The sequence below is a fragment of the Tympanuchus pallidicinctus genome, unplaced genomic scaffold (genome assembly GCF_026119805.1).
Source record: "Tympanuchus pallidicinctus isolate F22 unplaced genomic scaffold, pur_lepc_1.0 scaffold1, whole genome shotgun sequence".
NCBI classification, from domain to species: domain Eukaryota; kingdom Metazoa; phylum Chordata; class Aves; order Galliformes; family Phasianidae; genus Tympanuchus; species Tympanuchus pallidicinctus.
The window spans coordinates 29,973,910-29,997,550 of record NW_026294618.1 but is presented as its reverse complement, the minus strand read 5'-3'; the positions used below and the strand labels follow the sequence as shown (position 1 = coordinate 29,997,550).

General features: G+C 37.8%; 1 protein-coding gene across 5 annotated transcripts in view; it reads left to right on the top strand.

Annotated features, from left to right (window-relative positions):
* The first annotated feature begins 1,396 nt into the window (after nt 1-1,396).
* The window catches only part of FILIP1 (filamin A interacting protein 1), a 105,817-nt gene continuing 83,572 nt past the window's right edge, over nt 1,397-23,641 (top strand). For 3 of the 5 annotated variants that reach the window (XM_052678905.1, XM_052678888.1, XM_052678897.1), the window contains exon 1: nt 1,397-1,858. The gene's annotated coding sequence lies outside the window, so the exon portion shown is untranslated. The remainder of the gene's footprint in view (nt 1,859-23,641) is intronic. The other 2 variants (XM_052678924.1, XM_052678914.1) reach the window with 1 other exon arrangement.

Below are 23,641 nucleotides of genomic sequence, written 5' to 3'. Positions count from 1 at the left end.
CAAAATAAAATATATTTCATACAATGGAAGCATTTGGGACATTTATAAATGTACTATCCATGTCTAAATATCAGTTATTTGACATAATACCTAATATTTACTACATGTTTTCCTTATAAGCTCATTGCGAATGAACGTATTCCTTCACTCTTCCTTCCTTGTTTAGAAAATAACACAAATCAAGCAAAAGGCAATCCTGTCTCATTTCAGAGACAGACAGCACCAAGCTACAGCTGCTTCCTGTAACAGCTTGTGCTCAGCCCTTGTCATCTCATGTAGTTGTGGCTAATTAGGTTCCTACATGTTGAAAGCACCCTAAAGAGCATGATCCAGTTCTGCTGTCCATCCTGTTATCTATACAGTGGCCCAGTGTCAACAAAGAGTGTTATGATTTGCTTGAATCTCTTGCTTTTGCTCTGGAAAGGATAGCATGTTTCCAGGTGTAAGTATGAAAGTAATTAAATAATTTTTTGGTATCTTTCTACATTTTTCTTCCTTCCTTTCTTTCTGTCCTGCCTCTTCATTTAACCCTAGATGAATATGGCAAATTGTCACTAAGGTAAGTCATTCTAAAAGAGCCCTTTTTGACTCAGGTCAGAAAAGAATTGTTAGGGTCAGCAGTTTTCCTTGCCAGGGATGTTTACAGGGGCTGTTGTGGCATGATTCTCTAGAACTTTACTCTGGATTCTAAGACTGCAAATTATTTGTAGAACATTTATGTATGGTTGTCTGCAGGCTGAAAAGCTGTCTGATGTTCCTGCTGATCATTTGATTAAGAGACTTATGACTTGGAATTAAGCATCAGTAATTAGATCCAGAAGCAAGCATGGATACACCAAAATGTACACAATGCTAGAGTGACAGATTCCTAATGCTCCTTCTTGCCTGCTTCAAATCAATCAAATGAGGGCTTGTGTGGCTTTACTTTTCTTCAGTCAGAGTATGAATTCCTATAGGAAGTTCTTAGTCTAAAAGAAGAAGGTTATCTTTGGAATAAACATCACACTGAAAACTTTCCAGCCTAAGCCTTTCATTAATTTCTCTTTATGTCACCTTAACATATTTAAACTCTGTAAAAATTATTCTGCAAAAAGTTCTCCCCGCATGTAATTTTTCCTCAAGTGAAGTGCATACCTTTCAAATTATAAACTTCCTACATGTCTTAGGAAAATCTTCACTGTATAAATAATTGAACTCATCTGCTGTGAACACAAGTATTCTTTCTCTACCAGTCTAAAATACATGCCTAAATACACATCTTGTACTTAGTGCTTTAAATAGTAATTACCCCCATGAAGTCACTGGAAGTCCATAAAAGGATTTGACAGTTTCCCCACAATCTTTCAGTGAATGTAGTAGTAGCTGGGCTGTGTAGTGCTACATCCACTGATAATTCAGCAGCTGAGGAACTCAGTAAAGCCTGCTCCAAACTTCTCAGCTGTTGACAGGCTTGACTTGCTGAGAACACTGGTTAAATATAGCACAAGCGAGCTGAGCTCAACAAAGTCATTGCTGTAACACTGTGTGAAGAGACCAGAAGAGGGGAAATACAATCTGAGAACTAAACTGCCAAAGCCTAACACCACCTAGCAACAGTTGAAAAAACTTTTAAACAAAAGTCTGGGTGAGACACAGACAGAGTATACCTCCTACTTCTTCTGCCTGGGATTTCTGCTGAAGCAACTCCGGTCCTTAGTACTCTGCCCTGCTTCCTTCATTACTTCAGCTGCTGGTAGACCCAGAAAAGTGGGAAAAGTTCCTGTCTTTGTGTTCTCTTGGGCTGGATCAGGCTACTGCTGTGGGACAAGCTACTGCAATCTTGCAGTGCAAAGGATATATCCTAAGTTCCTGCTGACAGGTAAGACTGAACTAACCATTCCGAGGCATTCTTTTTACAAGTTGTTTTTTTTTTTTTCCCTAGTGATTATTGTCTGCTTCCTTCTATGGTCAATCTTCTGCATGATTTGGAAACTTCAGTTGGTAGAAGCTGGAATAAACATTTTGGATGTTTACTTTTATGCTTTTGTCACAGAAAAACTTTGCTCAAATAACTTTCACTGTTCTTACAGCAAGCAGAATCAAGTAGCTAGTAGTAATATGAAAATAGTGTGCATATTTTGACTTGTATCTTTCTTATATCTGCTCATGTGCTGACAGAAGACAAACCAAGCTTTAAGAATAGAATACATATCACCCCTTACCAATCACAGTTTAGCAGCTATTAAAAAGCAGTGACAGCATGTGACAAGTAAGAGAAAATAGCAGTTCGGCAACTAAATTAAGTGAATACTTTGTGACCTAGGACATTTGTTCTTTTCGTTTCCTTAACAACTCCAAGCATGCAGGCACACCTGGAACCTTTCTTACTACCCTTGTGACAACAGCTCTTGGTTCTTCCTCTTGCACTTATTTATATCAATTTATATTTATTTATGTTTGACTGAGTAGCTGCATAATGCAACCTTCCTAAAAACTGACCTTACATTTACTATAACCCAGTATGCTTGAGCTGGGGTATTGCTCTTAAAGTGTTTCGTTTAGGAACATAAATAAGAAACCAGTTCTCAGATCTTTTACCCCAACAGCACAATAGAAGCCTGTTTATCTGTTTGAATATCCTATGGTCACATAATGGTCGTGTAATTTAAGGGAGGAATTGCTCCGTATGATTTGCTTTGACTAAACTAACAAAAGCTGTTTGGTCAATTGAAGAATGAATTTCCCCCCATCTTTTGAAGCCATTTTCTCCAAACAAAATACATTCAGTACCCATGATTTTTTAAAAGATGCAAGGATTATTAATGTAGTACAAATTTAGTTATGAAGGCAAATATTTAAAAAATGCACTTAACCCTTGCAAAAACCCTGTTTGCAGATTTATGTGGAATTGTCTCAGCTGAAATATGTTTGTCCTAAGAAAGGAATGGATTGAGTCTGTACTGACTGTCTGTAGTTTGACACGCAGTTTGTGGACTCGGGCTGCCTCAGGTACAGGAGAAGGTCTTGCTTTAGCTGAATAATTCTGGGTTCATGCCTGCATACAATATAAATCACATTAATACCACATTGAGGCAGTGACATGCTTACAGATTGGATAAAAATACAATGCTCTGAAGTAACTTTGACTTGGTGTTTGGGAATGTAACTGCCTATGAAAAAATAAGATAAATTAGAACAGAGAAAAATTCTTGAAAGCAAAAGTCATATAGTTTGCATTTCATTTCAAAGCCAGGGGCACGCTACTTAAGCACTAAATAGGAATGCATTTTGGTGGCCATGATTTAATGTGATAATGATTACTGTGGAATTACTACAGCACTATGGTATCCCAAGTCTGAATCTGAGAAGGAAAGTTTGGTATTACTTTTTAATATAGACACATCGTGAGAAAGTTCTGCTTTTCATAAAAAAAAAAAAAAGCTGTACAATAAGAAATAAAGCTGAGATGATATGATTTGTGCAGTTCTTGTAATCTTGACTTCGAGTAATGTTACTGTTTCTTATTTTCAATGAATTAATTGGCAAATGATAAAAACTATGGAGAAATGGCAAATTTGACCTCCTGAATACATTTAAATGACAAAATGTGGGAAAATGTGTTTTTAGTTGTTGCTCGGTATAACATATGATTTTACAATTTTAATTTTCTTGCACAATTTACAATCAGCCAAGCTCTTAACTGCTAACAGCAAATTTATTAGCTGCAAAATTGTATCAAATGAAAAGACTTTTGAACATTCTGATAGGAACTTCTGATTCTAACACATGGAGTTGTGATTCTATGTACATCTGTCTTCCTTTCCATTTCAAAATGGAGAAGGAGGCTAAAATTACTCTTCTCAACAGGTGTCCACAAAGAGGCGCTGAGATTTTCCAATCAAATCTCTGGAATATGCAATGTGGCTATTCAACAGATGGCTTCATTTTTGAAGAATAGCCAATTCTACTAATGATTACTGTGAAACCAAGCTCAATTTTATATCAAATCAAAAAGTCATTACGGTTTTGGCAATATTCTCCTTTGCAGAGATTTTCTTGGAAGACAAGCACACTCATTTATTTTTCCTATTATATTATTTTGATTTTGTTTATATTCCCATAGCTGTGCAAAATGAATGATGCCATTCATGGTGCTAAAGACTGTTTCCCTCCCATTGAGAATCCTCTTCTAAGCTCAGCCTGTGTCTCATTCTTTCACCTTCATAATAAGAATACTCCAATTTATGACCTCTTTTAACCAATCTAGTCACAGTAAAAGTCAGCATCTAAACTGAGTAATTTGTCATCACCTCAGTTATTTGATCTCTTTATAGAACGTCTGGTTCTTTTTAACACCAATTTCTGAGACTTGAAGTTCATCTTCAAAGCTCACCACTCTACTGTCGTGTTTTTTCCTTAAAGTATAGTATGACCAGGTCTTGGTGTTCAATAATTAGTAAGTAAATTTTCTGCTTTCTCAAGAGCATTTAACAAAAGATATCATCTCTATTACTATCCAATTATTATTTTTTTTTTCTCAAGAGACATTTTACTTTTTCTCTCATTTCCTGTTTCTTTTGTTCCTTTCTCAAGACTTGCTGTTGCAGCTTGCCATACTGTTTTAATACATAATTTGAATTTGGAGCAGAGATTTTGCCCTTCTACATATCTAAAATGCCATTTGGAGATTAGAGCTATAATGTTTGTGAATACACCAGATGAAACAAAAAAACAAATTAGAAGGAACTTCAACTATCCATATTTCCCATTTTAACAACAGTATTTAATATTTAAAGCCTGAAATAAGAACTGAAATCTAGAAAAACATGTATGTGACAAGATAGTGCTGTTACCTGCTAAAATTTGAGCACTTACAAGAAGCACAAATACCCGTACTTTTCAGTTTTGTCATCTTATTCTGGTTTTTTTGCTCATTCGCTTTTTCTCTCATTTTGCCAGCTTTTTCTGCTGAAAGTTGTTTCCTAATTTTATGCATTATACCAGCAAATTTCAGAAATCATTTGTTGCATTAAACTGATGAGAAGTTGGAATTACAGGTTATTTTGATACTGGCTTTATAAATAATAAGTATTTCTTAACCTCTCTTCTTCTCAATTAGTAGTTGGTTTTTGTACCAAGTTAGTGATACTGGAAACAAACTAACTTATAACACAATCCTGTAATTGTTCTTTGAGGTACTGGTGTCCAAAGGATAAGAAAAATTGTTCTTATTTCCTGTTCAGGAGAGGCAGTGGGAGTCTCTAGCATTGCAGACTGTGTGATGCCTAATGGATTTGTGAAAATCTTGTCTCTAGTTTGAAGTTGCTTAGAGGTTTGGGGCTTGTTTGTGTTGTATTTTTTTAAATCTCTTCTTTCAGCTTCTGCAGATAATCTGCATTTTCTACATTACTTTTTATTCTTAGTATCGTAACACAACAAATACTGTAATCAATGCAAACAGAGTCTTTCCAAATTGGCACAATTTTTTTTTGTATTTTTTTTTTGTTTGTTTGTTTTTACACTCAAGATGGCTTTGCCTATCACACTCATTGTGCTTCAACTGGACTATAAATCTTTTTCAAAGGTGATATGTAAAATTGCATCGATTGTGGTTGCTTCCAAAATGATTTACACACTTTGCAAATACAGAGAATGAAAGAATTCCTACCATTAAGAGCATATATCCTGAAGGCACAAGTAGATGTAAGAGAAGAAATGCTTTTTGGCATTACAGAATGAATTGCTGAAGGAGGGGGACAAACACATGTGAAGTGCAGGGAAATAGGCTGGAGCCTGTAGTTTTTCCCTTAAATGGGCAACTCATCTAGTTGCTGTTAGCTGACACAAGCCAAGGGGTGTGTGAATCTAAGATTGCTGAACATTATCTGAGTAAGTTTCATTTCAAAGATGATAAAACTGCAATTAAAATATGAATGATCTGTGATGTGAACAAACTCCCTTCAGTGTAAAGCAGTGGGTTTTCAGAACGTGAGCAAACGCCTCAATGGATTTGCAAAAAACTATCTGGGTTTTATTTGTATGCTTTTACAGTTCTCTAATACTGTAAAGATTGCTTTGATTTATATACTTTAATGGTCCTTTAATACAATAAGGTATGCTTTCTTTGCTTTTCTTTTTGAGGGAAATGGTGTGAAAGAGTATTATATTTTGTAATTTATCCTGTTCAAAAATTTCCAATATTTTGGAAGCTAAATCAATTTTCTTTTCAAAGTCCACAGTATTTAGGAGCTTATAAGTTGAGAAGGTGGGAGAGATTATCTTGCTAGTGTGTTATGGCCATGGATAACAAGAGATACAGCTTCACTAACAAACGTGGGTTTTTCTGTTTTTGTTTTTTTTTTTTAAAGTAGATTCTACTGCAATAACAGAACAGGAATTTTTAGGAACTGGTTTTAAGGCTGCTCCCATTAAAAAAATGTAACTGAAATGAAAGGTCATGTGTCCTTGGTACAAGAATTTTCATTAGAGTTTATCAGACTGCTTGCATTTTTCAGAAAATACAAACCAAATGAATGCACCAGAAAGCAGGAGATGCTTAACATCAGTGTAATCGAATTGCTGCCAACTTGCCTTGTTTATCTAAGAGATCTCTGTGAAAAGAAGGTCTTTCCCACACATGCATGAGTCATAGAATGTAATGGGGCTAAGCAGACTCACTTCAGCTTTCTAATGCACACATATCTAACAACTAATATCTATCACACGTCTAAACTAACCTGTTTTAGTGCCTGTTCCTGTAACTAAATGAGATCCAGCCTGACAACAGGAAAGAGAAGTGGCGGTGAGTTCATGATGCTATTTCAGTGCAATAACCTAAATACTTAAGGAAACGATGCAATTTCCATTTATTAGGAAAATTGCAGTTACTGTGACAACAAATACACACTAAAGAAAACATACGCAATTTATCCTCAAGTTCAAATTTGTGAACATAGTAGATAGTATGAGGTTTTATGAATATCCTGTCTGGTTATGTGACTCAAAGGACATTCTTGCTTTTAAAATACATAATTCAGATTCTTGAAAAAATACTCATTTAAAAACCATTTGCAAGAACGTACATGAAAGGGGAGCAAAAACCCTTACTGGATCTACATTTTAAGGTAAACAATACTGTAAATTTTCTGCCATGTCTTAATTTTCCTTCTTTCATTCTTTCACGAGGACTTATTTAATAACAGAATCTTGAATTGTATTTCAGTGGATAAGGATTTCAATTCTTCAGTCTGGTAAAATTCTTTAAAGAAAAATTAACGTTGTGATTTTTGACACTGGGCAGTAGGCAGAAGGAAGGGAATCATGCCATGCTAGATGTCCTCAAGCATGTGAAACAGCACAGGACAAGACGTCCCTTCTGTGCAGCGGGACACACGTGGCAACATAGCTTCTGAGTGCCAGAGGAACTGCATATTGTAAGGCAGCTGGCAATGAGAACCACTCTTGCTTTGAGTGGCAGAAGCCAAAAACTGGAATCCAAGTCACAAAAGATATCGCATTGCAAATAGCAAAAGGCAGAGTCATAGTTGAGCATCCTCAGAAAGGAAGCTGCCATGGAATTCCAGCACCAGAATTTAGATGTAAGGAACCACCAGAAGCTGTTTAGTCTCACTCAAAGTGGGACTAACTGCAGTTTGATCAGTTTGCTCAAGTCTTTGATTATTTTTAATTATGTTAAGTACTTTAATGTCTTACATCCTATTTGGCTCAGAAAGTTCTGAATGTGTCTAGCTGAGGAATATTTTGCTGGTGATGATAATCAGTGTATTCCATCCATATGCTGCAATAAAACATGGTTAGAAATAACATAAGCCACAGTCCTTTGGTCAACAATTTGAAAACTGCAAATGAATTAATATTGGGACTTAATTTTTAGTGTTTGCTGTTATGTCCTAAAATAATAAGAACCAACAATGTTGTTTTTAATTTGCTATCCTAGCTTACAACAGCTTTTGAAAAGCAGTTTTCTCATCCATGACACATTCTGTTTGGAACCAAATATTTTGAATTATTCCATTCAGATGCTATCTTTCTACAAAAAATTATATTCTAGTTTTATGTTTCCATTTCACCCAATTGAAATAGCGGTATAGATATAGTAGAGAATAAGCAAATAATGGCAGAAAACACTTAGGAAGGAAATCCTGGAGACTGCCTTCAACTACTGAGTTCACTTTTCTTACTGAACATCTATTTCTAATTATGTCCAAAATAGGAAGAGAGCACGATGCATATATGGCAAACAGGATTCCTAGATGGAGTCTGATTAACCTGAGACTGGCTTAGGCTCTTCTTGGTCTGGAAAGGCACTTACTTGTGGAAGTAGCATACAGCAAAGGCAAAACGGTGGTCAGAGCTTAGAGATGGTCAGACAGATTTTCCATATATGATTTCTCATAACTGAAAATGAGCATTCTGTTTCTCTTGGATGAATCAGCAAGTAATATTCCTAAAATTGGATACTGTAACTAGCAGTTTGCCATCATCAGTACAGATGAATAGAAAAAAAAACAAGGGAAATTTCAATGCTGATGGTGAAGAGGGGTCTTAGATCCCATTGTGTTTGGCTAGAGCAAACTCAACACTTGTTTCATAAGGGAAGAACTTGAGCTTACATCATCTGCACGCGCACAGGTCATGCATGTTACCCTTCTTGAACACAGGCTGCCCATATGCTATAGCAGTAGTTAGGATTGCAAGAAAGCTACTGAGATTTAGGAAGAAGGAACCATGCTCTGAAAAACACTGGAATGGGCAAGGACAGATGAGAAGTACTTTAACACTAGACCAGGAAGCTTAGTGTTTTAAATGCTAGGGTATCTAAGTCACATGTTAATCAGATAATAGCATTTTTAACTACCCTACACTGAATCCATTTGGCCAGTGGTTTTAAAGGTAGATTATAGGTGCAGTGGAATTGCCAGGTCATAGCCTGAACACCAGGTGAAAAGGCATGGCTAACCCAGGGAGCTTAGGTGCAAGCAATGTACCTGAGTGACCAGAAAGGATGGAGCCTGGACCCACCCCTCCTTACCCTCATTTAACGGTTAGCAGCTAAGGGAGCAGTATCTCTCTGGATAGTGATTGCACTTCTCTTGGAGAGCTGCTGGTTGTTGGAAGGGTTGAGCTAACTTTTCTTCTTCATTATCTCTATTGCTCCATTGTGCTTGTATCCCAGTAGAAGGTACTGGCATTTCTTTCTTTTTTCACACAGTGGGTTGGAAAAAAAAAATCACTAAACTGACTTTCCCATTTTCAGAAAATATTTTCTTAACCACAATATTAGTTTGAAACCTCTTTTTATGAGAATGGGGAGTTACATAAAAATAGCATTGGATAGCATTTGATCTGTTTGTACATAGAAATGTGCAACAAGAATACATGAAGGCCCTGGAGGACCTCTTCACTTTCTTCCTGTGACAATGGATGTTGCATAGTTCCAGAAATGCAGATTTGCTATAGTGATACCAATTTCTAGTCCCTGCTCAGCGTATCTGTGAGCCATGCAACCGGTACTGCCATAGTTCTTTGACAACTGATGAAGTACTAGAAAAATACATAGAGCTGAGTATGGACACAAAAATAAATTTCTCCTGTAGCACAAAGAAAATGCGTGAAGTAATGTATCAGGGATAAACCAAATAATCTGTAAGTATTCAATAAATACCCTGATTGTAACATCAAGTTTTGTGATAATTTCTTAAGAAATAAGCAGAGTGGGGACCAATTCTGTGGACTAGTGCTGTCAGCTCAAAAATGCCAAGACAGCATTGAGTATCTAAGCATGTGGCAAGCATGACTGCACACAAGGAGAGTTAATTTAGATACATCCATCATTAACTATATAAACAAAGACTAAATTGCACTGCAGGGAATAGACTGTAAGAGTGACATGACATCTGATAGATTACTTATTAATGAGAAATGCTTTGCTAATTTCAGGTTTCCTTGCCAAAATATTCATACTGTGTTTGAATGTTGTTTTTTATCCTTTTCAGATACTTCTACTGTAAAATGTCAGGTGCTACACGATGGACAGTGGGAGGTTGTTTAAATGTCTAACTTTCATATCAGTGGCTCCTTGTATGACTCCTGGCAAGTTATTTACTTCTACACTCTTAATAACACCTGGGATGTTACAAGGATAAATATAGCAGTGACTTTGACACCCTGAGATGTTGCAGCGTTGAACATCATGTCAACAGCTTTGAATAAGGAGATTTAAATAGCCTTCCTTGGAAACCAGATTCTACTAGGAGAAGTAGGAATAGCAGTTGAATTTATCTGAGTGACAAGAATATGTATTTTTAGAGGAGCTTTCCAGAGAGGAGCTTAGCTGTGCCCTGAGTTGTGGGTGGCAAGAAATTAGTTATACACAGCAGAAAAAGGAGGACTAGAGTTGTGACTAGAAAGCTACGAGAACAAAAGTATGCCAAAATAGGAACCAAACTAGTGAAAATATGTAGAGATTCAGGTGCAGTTGCACGCAGGGCAAAGAAAGTGGTGTTAGCTCTGGGAATGTTGTTATTTTGCTAAAAAATGCTACAGAGTTAAAGGTAACAGAAATTCCCATGATTTCTAGTGGTACTGGTAGGGACCTATTTGTTTTTTTGAAGATGCGGAGGGAAAAAAACTGTATGGAAGGAAAAGGCCCTTGAGGGAAGGCAGATGGGGAAAGACAAGCTGCCATTTTGGTGTCCCGGATCAGCTGGGAGTAGGGCATCCCATAGCGGCCATGGGGCTGAAGGGATGCTCACCAACCTTTTGCACTGACTGGAGTAGGAGAGAGCCAGCAATGCTGCCTGACACCTACAGGACCAGTGGGCAGCTTGAGTTTTCAGGCCAGCCCAGTTGGTTAAGCAGCATCTCAGATGGCTCTCTCAGCAACTGGCATTTCATTAAGGACTTACTCTAGGAGTTATGTTGCCGTTATATATCTGTCAGCTTTGATTAAAAACAGATAAAATTAAAAACAGAACGAACAAACAAACAAAAAAACACGAAAAAGTACAGCCATCAGAGCTTCAAGATTTGAATGTTACAAACTCTAGATAATCTGACACCAAAAGGCCACCAACATGACTCCATGATGTATTATTTTAAAATCTCTTGAACCCATGACTTCTCAAGCTTAACTCGAGATCTTAAATGTGCATGACTAGTGATACCATTACACAGGGGAGTCAGTGAGGCTGGCAGCAGGAAGGAGTCCAGCACTCATGTATTTGCCACAGCATATAAAAGACTGGCCAAGGTTTGCAGGCACAGCTGCTTAAGCACAGCACAGAGAAGCCCAAGCCATCCATGTCATATGCCCTGCTTGAGTTTGAAAGCAGTGATAACCGTAATAATGGGCCCAAATCTAGTCCTGAGCAATGCAGGAGATCTGAAGGTTATTTGTTTACTTCAGAGCCTTCCTGTGGACAGAGAGAATTGGGCAATAAATTGACTTTCTGGGGATTTTATGAAGAGAAGACCAGTTCTTTATTGTGAGAACATCCTCTGACAGAAATAAGAAGTGCAAAGCAAGTAAGTCCAAAAGGCAACCCACATGTATGAAAGGACATGTAGGGAAGCAGTGAAAGCTGTAGTCCTCCTTGTGATGAGACATGGGGAAGGACTGAGGGAAGAGGAGGAAAACAGCTACTGAGAAATGGTAGGAATAGTGAAAAGTCTGTGTTGGTTATATTTCCCTACAGAAATGGGGAGTGTAAAGGAAACAAAGCCAACACTACCTATTTATGTGATCCCCAGGTTGATTCAGGGAACCAGTTATTTTCCCTTGAAAAATAAGAGCCCATGCTAACATTCTAAACTCTCTAAAAGTGCTAGGAGGTTGTATGCATGCCATAGCACTGCACTGAAATGCGGCAGAGTTTCAGCAAATGATTTAGAGTTGTGCTGAGGGGAACTTCTTATCCATACTCTTACAAGAAGATCCTAGAGCATTTAGCAGGCAATGAGTTTGAAATTTTAAGTCTCATAGTAAACTATGCATTTCAAGGATTTTTTGGAATTTGTGTTTTTTTTTGGCTTGGTCTTTGTGTGTGTTGTTGGTGAGATTTTTTTATTTGTTTGCTTTTGTTTTCTTCATAATAGTGAAAGAACAAAGTAAAACCTTGAGGGCTTGGACCTGTGTCTCAAGTATGAGCCTAATAGCTAATCTCTAAGCTCCCCTGGAAAGCCTACTTCATTTTTGCTTTCCTGATGTTAAAACAAAGGAATCTGAAAATAGCCAGTAATTTTGTTTCAAGGTGGTCATTTGGTTGCTGCTTGAATCAGGAAGCTTAAGATGCTCAAAACAACTCTGTGTGTCTCCCTCAGAGGATGCATATGCATCACATTTCTGATGTGTCTAAGCTCCCTTGGCCTCTGTCCAGGAACATCCAGATTTCCTGACTCATGGCAGTATACCCTGTCTGGTTGTATTTCATTGCAGCAGCTCAAAAATCAGAACAGTATTATGTTATTGCATAAGTTTTTCCAAACAGTAAACAATAACACTCTGCCACAAGCATTATTACATTTATCTTGGAATTCAAGATCCAGAAGAAGCTGTATCTTATTATTTTCTTTAATCCCTACCCGAAAAGACAGCAAGTTGTTATTTTTCAATAAATATTTCTAGGATGGCTAAGTATCTTATTAATGAAGTGTTCTGAAAAGGAAGAAAAAAAAATGCTACAGAAGCTACAGTAAGAATTTTTCTTCCAACAGAGAGGTATGGCTGTAATTTTTCTATTGCTGTATCAGTATTATTGCCATATCAGCACTTACACTCCAAAACAGTGGGGGCAAATTTATGGATACAGAAGCTGAGAATAATTATGACAAATTGTATATTAACGTATCTTTCAGTAAGTCCCTTTCTAAATACCTCTTCTTTGCTTGCATTTCAAGCTTTTTTGTTGTTGCTGTTTTGGACATTTTAAAAGCAGTAGTATTAACAATTGGCTCAAGTGAGGTTTGAAAATAAACAGTTCATGACTATTAACAGGGTTCATTAAAAGAAAAATCCATCTGACTCTAAAATCTATTTGGAGCAATGATTGCTCCACTCCCCGGCTCAGGGTGTGATGCAGCTGCTCTTTCTTTAATATTTTTGCTGACAGCTACAGCTGACAGATAGCATTTCAGTTCACCCCAACATCAACCCTGTAAGGCTCCCTTACTTAGGCTGAAAATTCTGGCTTCCTCGTGGCTTTACCTGCATCACAGCACAACTGTGTAACTATGAAATTAGTCATACTGGTTATTCGTAATGAACCACATACACATTAAAAAATTAGTTTCACGGAGCAAAGTGCAAACACCAGAGAACATGAGTGGGGTCAGTGAGAAGGGGATACAGGAATAAAGTAATTGATGCAGCTAGTCTCTAAAAGACTGCAGTTGCGAGTTTTATGAAATACTAGAGGAGTATTTGCTAGCCAAGGGAGAGTTGACATAGTCAAAGTGCCAGAGGATTTCCCAGCCTCAAGGCAGCTCCAGCCAGAGCAAGGGTGGTGGGCAGGAGCCCACCATGGCTGCAGTCATGTCATGTTCTGGACTATGTTCTGGGCTGTGAGCCATGCAGCAATTGCTAATGGCGCAACGACAGCTCCTCTTCTTTCCCTTGCTTCTTATCCCCTCCCACACTCTAAGTAAATATATATGCTTTTGAATCTGTGAATAAAAAATAATATATATAGCTACGTGATCTGTCAGTTGCTACTTGTTACCATTACAATAGTTGTTACCTTGTATGCTTTGCGGTAGTAGTAGTTGTACTTGTTACCATGGTTAATAAATATAGCTTTGATTCCTTGGTTCACAGAAGTGTGCTATTCTGTCACTCAGTGATAGCGGACTGATTCGCACACAAGAGAGAATTTTCACAAATATAACACTTCTCGTCCCAGATATAAATGTTGAAATGTTCTTTTTTTCTAGTTGTTCCAGAGCTCCAAGTTCTGCCCCTCAACCTCCAAAAATGTAAGAGAGGGGAAGAACTAAGTAGAGGGTAGGTTTGAGAAGCAGTCAGCCACAAAAATAACTGTAGGAGGGAGACATTGCTCAGTTAGTCCTTCAAAGGACTACCAAGAAATTTAATTCTGATTAAAGCAGTGCACATATCTGTATTTTTTTGATAGTTAACTGAACCTAAAATAAAACCAAGTAAATGCTATATTTTTTTCGGGATTTACAATGAAGTGCAGTTTTTTTTTTTTTGGATTAAATATTTTAGCAGACTGCAAAATACTGTTTTTCCTATGGGGCACTTCTAGCAAAATTTAAAGAACAGAAAGAACTATGAAAAAATCATCTGCATCTTGGGTTGCATCAAAAGAAGCATGGCCATCAGGTTGGAGGAAGTGATCTTGCCCCTTTACTCTGCACTAATAAGGCCTCACCTGAAGTATTGCGTCCAGATGTGGAGTCCTCAGTATAGGAGAGACATGGACCTGGTGGAGGAGGGCCACAAAAATAACAAAAAGAATGGAACACTCTCCTACAAGGACAGGTTGAGAGACCTGGGGCTGTTCAGCCTGGAGAAGAGAAGGCTCTGGGGAGAAATAAGAGTAGCCTTTCAGTATCTAAATGGAGGGGTAAGAAAGAGGGGTCCAGACCTTTTAGCAAGATATGTTATTATAGGACAGGGGAAATGTTTCAAACTATAAGAAAAGAGGTTTAGATTGGATATAATATTTACCATATTTATAATATTGGTAGTAAAGCATTGGAACAGGTTGCCCAAAAAGGTGGTGGATGCCCCATTCTTGGAGGAGCTTGAGGTGACTTAAAGTTAAATGCAAAGTCTTAGAATTTTTGTTTCTACCTCCACCTAATACATAGTCATGTAAAAATACCTGTTTTGAATCATATAGGCAATTTCAACCATTTTTTCACCATACAGTAAGAACTTTAAACCGTATTTGGACTTGAAAGGCTAGTGAAAAAAGATATCAAAGAAAAAATTTTTTTAGATTTCTGCCTCACTCTCATATTACCTCTGGCATCTTTTGACTTTAGTATGGGAAAAAAATAAAGCCAAAATAGCAAAGTTCCTACAGCTTATTCTCATATATGAAACTGTACACTGAATTTGACCCAAATCTACTTCAGATTAATCAAAACTGTCCTTTTAGGTGGAATGAATTGTTTATTAGAAGATATCACTCAGCATCATTACAGCTGCGGGTCCAACTAGGCTGTCTACTTCCTCTACTGGTAGTAGGAATTCTCTACTTTTCTCTAGGCCATGAGAACTGACTCAGTGCTGGAAAATTTGGGGATTGATGTTGTAATCCCATTTCTCTTCATATATATAAATAGTTAAGTACAAAGCTATTACTGATAAATAAATAAATACATCTACCAGTGCAAATACGAGGAAAAAAAAACCTAGATTTCTTGTGTTTGAGCTTCTGTGAGTGAAGTTATTAGATTATGTAGACACTGACAGTTCTAAGAAATACCTAGTGTAAGTATTTTATGTATTTTACTTTTGGTTGATGATAAATCTCTTTCTTTGGTGCAATTATTTTTTCCATAGGCTTCTCAAAGGTGGCAGATGTGTCCTATTATGCAGTTCTGCCAGTGCAGCAGAATCTTCTGGACTCTAACTGAAGAGTAGTGTTGCATCTACGCAAGGCATAGAATCAAAACTGTTTCTTTATGGAAAGAAATATTGCCTTAAACAGCTTGCATCAAAACTTCATTCTTGTGTAATAGGTCAGAATTCCCAAGGACATCGCAGAGAAGTCTGGCAGAGTGTCAGGTTCGTCTTAAAAATACTGCCATAGTGCATTACAGTCAGAAACACACGAATTGCAGATGTTACATAGTTTTTAATATATTTTCAGAGTGTTGCCAGAATTGGTCATTTGCAGATCAAATAAAGGATAAAACTTAGTAAGCTTGGCTTAAATTGTTATAGGGAATACTTAAGACATTTCTAAGGGCATCTTTGAGAAGGTACTGTGTATGCTCACCAATCTCCAAATCTCTTTTTTCATGTCCTCTCTAAGAAACTGAAATCTGCAGAGAATACAGCAGTGAACGTGAGAATGGCTACTACTTCTGATGTTTTCTATACAAACAAAAATTTAATGAATATTTGAATTATAGCAATAAAAACTATGCCTTTATTTTTAGCATCTTTTAAAATAGGTGAGATTTTTTTAACACAAAAGGAATGGGATGGATTTGTTGATAAGTCTTATGAACACAGGTATGTTCTCAGTCTCACCTTTTTATTTGTAGCAAGAGAACTAGTTGATAAAAGTCAATTGCTTCAGATACTTTCTCTTAATTTTTCTTTTCGAGTTCTTAAAGTCATGGGAAAACTGGGAAAAACAAGAATGTTCCATCCAAATCTTTGTGTGGCTTACACAGATTTCTCTGACCTAGAAAATAATCTGAAACTCTGCGAAGAGATGCATTTAAAAGATTTCTGTTATCATGCTTTGATATCATGATAACAAATATAGCCTATCAACTGTGAAGTAGCAATAGATGAAAACTGGAAGTTAGAATGTGAGCAAATGTTATGCTACTTTGAAAGCCAGTTGTGACAGTTGACTTGCTAATGTAGCATAGCAGCATAGAAGAGAAGACAGATAAGTCTTGTTATCAGCTTGCTCTGCAGTTAGTTTGTCTGACAGTTTTTCCTTTTAAAAATTGAATATTGTATGAAATGCAGTTGCTTACAGCTTTGCCAGACTTCAGTTGTTCAAGCTGGACTTCTGGCTGAGTCTGAATTGTTTTTGGAAGTTCCAACTAGAATGCTTCAAGTATTTCCAAGAATGAGGGGAAAAAAAAAAAAAGACTGTTTGCCCATGAAAGCAATCTCGTAACCATTTTGCTGAAGAGTTTTAACCAGATAAATCTACTGAAGTTCAGCTGAGAAACTGCTCAGCAGCAGAAATCTGACTTTTGCCATCCCTGAGAAAATTAGGCCAGGCCAAGAGCCATGGAAAAAAGTATTTCACTAAGGTCACTGAAAAGTATTTCACTAAGATCCCATGACAGGGATTGGTAGCTAAATTGTCAAAGTGGTCTATGTACACTCATGCTGTCTCAGTTCCTCACATCTCACCTGCTGCAGCTGCCCTACACATACCCCATTCCCAGCAAACACCCTCATCTCAGGGCTGCAGGGTTAAGCCATGCCCTTCCCACCTTTACTTCTTCATTTGATACCACAGTGCAAAAGCTGAGGTCATGGATCTTCTTCCTGTTTCAGCCATTTTTCCTCAGCACCCTGTGGTACAGCGGGGAAAAATGTATGGACACCGTGATTACTCTTGCATCTGGGAAGGGAGAGAGTGGGGAGGAATAGCACTGTGACAAGCCATTGTATAACACTGTGTTCCTGTTAGCTGGGATCTCCTTGCTTTTGATAAGCATCATCTACCACCTTTGCCATGGGAAGGAAATGCTCTTTGGAAGACAGAGGGTGACTATCAGCTGTTGGCACTTTGCCATTGCAAATAGGATTTTACTAGCAATTTATCTGCATTTCCAGCTGACTCATTCAGAATCAACATTATCTCAGCTTATGTTTCTCTGTGGTCTGAACTGTGTCATTGCTCTCTTTGGCATTCATTGCTGCCTGCTGAGCTGGACAATCCTCTGGGTCTCAACATATACTGTGGCTGACTCCATCTGTGAGCTTTTGAAATGGTCTTCATTCCCTCTCCAGCAGCTGCCCTACACCTCCCATCTGTGTGGCACCACGCTTCCCTGCAAAGCAGCATTCTCAGTAGTCCCCTCTGGATGTGGCAGAGGGCATGCTCCTCAGGCGATTTGCTCAGCTTGTTTTACTTTGTAGGAGCATCTATGGCAGCTGCTATTCCCGTGTTTTTGCCATGCTCACTGTTCCCCTTCTCTCTGCTGAGATCCTCCTCAGGAATTCATTCCATCTGACTGTACCATCTGTCTGAGTACTTCTCATTTGCTTGTCCCCCTCTCAAAAAAAAACACCAGGGCTTTGCATTTCTGCTGTGGTTTTATAGAGCAACAATATGCATTTCAACTTCTCACAATTGTGTCCTTGTTTGAAAGCAGTGTGGTAATGGCCATGCAGAAAGTGTTGAGAATTTTTGGGTGGCACTTTGGTTATGTTTGTTATCAGCAAATTAGACACTGCCAGGGTCAATTCTCTAACCCTGAGTGCAATTATCACTGCCTGTTCAGGCCTACATTATTAAACCTGCCTGGCCTTCAGAGCAGGTTGGCTGTCTCCAATCTGCCAGCACTTGTCCAGGCAGGTCCCCGGCCAGTGCTAATTCCAGGGCCATTCCAGGAAGACTGCTAGTTGTCTGTGCCAAAATTTTGCCCTAGCCCTTTTTAACCTACAAGTTTAGACCTAATCCTCATGTTGTATTCATTTGAACACTTCAGGTGCCTGGGATTGTCTGAACAATCACATGAAATCTCTGTCTTATAGGCAAATATTTTATTACTGTTGAAACAGACTTCTCTGAGATCACAGATAGGATGACTGCTTTCCAAGAATATTTTGAACTTCCAACAATGGAAAATTCTAACACTGGAAAAAAATTTATGACATGGTTAAATTTTTTTTTTAAGTTGGTTTAGGCATTATTTTAGTATCTCCTCTGAATGAACATTTGCTTTCCGTTGTTCATCTTCAAATGTTTGCTTCCTTGTTCTTTCATTAGATGAGTTTAAAAAAAAAGCCTTAAACAAACCCCACACAACCCACACAATTTTAATAAAGCCTGGGGGCAAATGCTTCCTCCTGGACTACTGTTGTTGATGAGCATAACAGATGATACTTTGATCTGATTAGATGAAGCTAATAATATTCTGTTGATTCTTTCAAGTTCCTCATGGACAAACAGAGCTTAGCATTAGCTGCAGCACACAGAATTTTATAGCACTGGCTTTATCTCTTCTCGACATGAAACATGTGAGCAAGAAAAAAAAAATGCTAGCAAAAATGCTTATTTTAACCATATGTGGTTTTAAAGGACTGACTTTTATTGAACTGCAGTTCATTGAGTACCGTAAAAATCTCACACAGGCAATTCTAAGCTCTGTCAGAGAAGATAATAATAATAATTCAATGATACATCAAAGGCTGAACTGGAACCAGCCAATAAACCAACCAGAAACTCAAGTGACCAGTTTGTACCTTTGGCTCCAGCATGAGGGAGTGTAAAGCTTTATGTGATGACTGTGCAGCTCGACAAAGCTTTCCATATTGTTATATGCAGGAGTAATGTTAGGATTATATTAGGTTGTGCAGGAACTCGAAAGGATTTGAAGCTGTCTGAATCCCTTACCTTTCCTCCATTGTGAAAGGATGGTGACAGTGCTTTTAGAGCCTCCAAAAGATCATCTCTTTTCTTGCACATTTCCAGTGCCCCACGTACGATGTACATTTCCCTACAATTAAAAATTAATATATTGCAGTTTTAAATCACACCAAAAGGACTTGTATCTGCCAACATCCTTATTCAAGGTCCTTCTCCAAAAGCTGATGAAATCATCTGACATAAAGCAGAGCACAGCCTGTATTCTTTGTGCTTTGAGTGATGTATGTTTCACCAACTCTGCCATGAGAAAGGGATTCTTGAGCAGAATGGCTAAGTGACATACAGTATGAGCATCGCTAATGATTTCAGGGTCCATTCTGCAATTATTATTAAGCAATTAATATTAAGCAATTCAATACACTGTTAAATTGTAGCTTGGAAAATGTGGCCAATGATTCCAGTACTTACATCTTAAGTAGTCTTTCTGGCTTAACAAAGATTTGGATACAGAGTTTTTGTAAAATTACAACTCCAGCAGTAACTGGGCTGAAAAGTTTCTGAGGAACAATTGTTATATAAATAAGCATGACTCTCTAAATATACGTAAGATTAAGCTCCTCCTTGTTCAAGTTATTCAGCTTTAATTTTAGTTGCTTGAGGCATTACTGAAATGAAAAGACATTATGGAAAAGGGTGCTGTGACATCTGAGGTGTGGCATGCAACTCATTTGCAGTGACAAACAATGTTCTCTGCCCTCCTTTCTGTCCGTGGGAACAGTTGACTTTGGATTTAATTTAGGGGTGAGGCAAGTGCTTTTGAGATAACATTTTGCAGTTCCCTGCTGCTCTGTTCTTATTTTCAGGCCCATTAAATACTGATTTGCAGGAACAGCTTTGTCATCTGAACTGCCCAGTAATGACAAGAAATGTTTGTGGTTTAAGGCTGACATGAGCCAGTTCCAGAGCACCTGCCAAGAGATATGATTTCGTGTACCTCAGCTGAGGAAAATATTAACTTGTGTTTTTGCAGAATATGAATTACAGTTTTTTATTCTAAATGTGGAAGAATTTTGCTTTCAGATAAAAAAAGAAACGTAACATTTACATTCGAAACAATCTGATGGAAGCATCCTTGGTGAATTAACAACATGTTTTTCATGTCAGAATTACTAAGCCTGCTTTTCAAAGATCTCAGCTAACCCATAGTCATTTAAAATAGCTGAGCATCACATCCTACAGCTTTGGCTCTACGTCCTGTCATAAGCAGTCAGATGAAAACAATGAAGTTTGCTAAGTTCACAGTAAGCCACTGATTAGTTTTCCCAAGGTAGGTCTAAGCCTTGCTCTCTCTCTCTTAGCCAACCTCTGCAATTCAGTGAACTGCAGGGAACCGCACTGCATAACTTCTGGCAGTTCTGACCTGGAAAAACAAACAAACACCCAAACAAAACAAGTGGTCTAACACAAATAGCCAGGGAGAGCAAGTATAGGACAGGGATGTAAATCTTCTTCTGAGCACTCTTCCCACCTCCAGCTATTTGCAGCTTTAGAGATGCTTGAAGCTGATGTGATTTATCTGATAGCATCGGTGAGTGTTCCACCCAAGTATTTCTTCTATCTCCTTCTAAGCCACGTAAGCTTGTGAATCCAAAGACAAGGAGGTCTTTATATCTGCTGTTCAACACACAAAGAACCACCTCACTTTGTTGGTCTGCGGAGACTGTTTGAAGGCCTGTACAAACCAAAAAGCAACAGCCAAGCAGAGCAGGTGCCAGGACACTACAGAAGCATAGACTAATTTTCTAATAGAGTTCTATCAGTTGAAAAGAGACAAAGTTATCCACCTTCCTGGCTTCCTACCCAGACAGTTCATGGAGTGATGGACAAGCAAGGGTGACAGCAAATGTCTGCTGACCAGTGCAATGCACAGAAATGATCAGATCAGTCTGTGAGAGCGTTGAGAACAGGGTTGCCTCTCACAGCTAGTAAATAAAAATTGTGTGTGTGAATTCTTGCCATGGGATCAAGTTCTAGAATTAGTACCATAGCCTTTCTGATCATCCCTTAGACTGTTTACCTCTAGTATTTCAGAGGATTGGAGAAAGCAGCTGTCCTCAGGGAGCTTTTACTGCGCTCATACCAGTCATAAAGGAGAATTACAGCCTATAGAGCTGAAGATTCCTTAATGAAGCCTTCTCTTGTATCTGAGAAATAAAGCACAGTGAAATAATGTGGCCTGCTAGGACTTTCTTAGATACTATCTCTTCATTGACTGACTTATTAAATTAGTTCATTATCTTTACCTTGACATTGTTTGGCAGCTCACTCTAAGGTTGCATGCCAAGGTACCGCGGTGCTTTTGTTACATGAATGTGTCTTTTAGCAGTTCCATCTTAACCTCTAATTGATTCTACAGAACACAACAGGGAACTCATGAGAAAATATGGAGTTCTATGAGCCTAGCCCATTGTCATGCAGGCGCATTGAAAGGCTGCATTTTGATCAGCTCCTGCTAAGCGCATCAGCCCTGTTTAATTCATCTTGCCTCAATCAATTCACCTCAGTCGGATGTGGAAATGATTTTTAGTGAAATCAATCTTTTTACACAGTAAAATAAATATCAAGCTTTGAGAAAGAAAATTAGAAAATGCCCAACCATCATTTTTTTTTCCCCAAGACTTTAATAATAATAAAGATAAGTATAATCCAACATGTTACTGTTTTAGAACTACAGTAGTGTGTTTATGATAGAATAGTGGAAGAGCAATTGGACATTAAGCTTTAAACTGATAGGTGACACTGACTTTATTGTGAGAGGAAGAAATCACAAATTAGCAATCTGATGGCAAATAGATCTCAGCAACAAGTTTTGAATTATGGATATGTAAATTCAGAAACTACTATCAGAAAATGTAAATTCAGCTGTGCATCAAAATATGTTTCAAAACTTCGGCCTTCTGAAAGCTCATCAGTCTCTATCTATGTATGGCCAGTTTGTTCCCTGCAGAATTTGGAACACCTGGGCAGTTTCTATTCAAATCAAGGAGTACTTTTCCTTGAGATATAAGTAGCAGTTTAAAGAGGAAACAAGATTGCTGAGATGTATGTAAGTCATGTGCAGTGCTGAGGTAAATGGGGAACTTGAAAAATCCATCGCCCTTCTGACTCTGTCCTTAGAAGTATGTAGAGTATAGAAAGTGATGCTATGATGAAGATCACTAGCAATGTAAGAGTGAAAAGTGAAACTGTGATTGTGCTGTTGAAAGAAAAAGTTATAAATAAAGTGTGGAAGGGGGGATGGTGAATAATGGGAGGCTGGGGAAGATGAATGGATGCTCCTTTATAATGCATAAGTAAGCATACACATGGTAAAAGCAAGAGACAACAGAATTATAATTTAAAAAATACATATAAAGATATGTGGACAAACACATACATAAGTGGGTGCTTACTTTTCTGCATCCTCATTAAACCAGAAGCATAGTATGCTTTAAAACATATTTTTATGTGAGATAAAGAAAGGTACCGAAGGTCAATAATTCAAGTCCTAAGCCATCCCTTAACTGATCATAATGGAGAGATGTTTTCCATTCTATTGGATCCTTTCTTTCTGAGCATGTCACGCTGAAGCTGAAGAGCTGAAATTAGCATTTTTTCACAAGAAAATGGTGAGAGATTTTTAGTTGCAGTTTCTGTTAACTGGTAATGTACTAACAAAACTACTAAAACTTTCTAGGTTTATGAAACCACCTTAGGTGGAAGTAGGATGAGTGAAATTAAGATTAACAAAATCTTACAGTAATGTTTTGGGCATCTTTATAGTAAAATTTGCCTTCACTGTACTAATACGCTCGGTATGCAATAGCATGTTGGTGATTCCTCTCAAAATTTCGTATAGGAGCTATGGAAAAGTCAAAATATGCACTACTCCATTGTGGCTACAGTTTCGTTCCATTGCAGAGTGAGGTGTGTGTGTGTGTGCTGAGGAAGAATTTGACTATATGTAAAAATGCTACTGTCTTTGAAGAAAGTAGATTTTTGTTGTACTTTTATTTTTTTTCAGTAGTTTTTGCTCTAAGTTCAACATGAGCTCTCTTTTAAGAGGGAGAAGAGTTTTGTACAGTTTCTCCAAAAGCAGACAACTCTCTTTTTAACAAAGCGTACAACTCATGCTGTGACCCAAGTAAATGAGAAACAATCATAATTCTGTTCCTTTGGATATATCTTTTGGATACCCTCCAGCACAAAATGCATTAGTACAGAAACATGCTTGTCCTTAATTAATTTATAGCTTAGAGCAGAATACCAGAAGTAACAGTTGAACGTCAGATGCGAAGTCATGGATAAAATATTGCATGAAATTTGTAATAAATCTT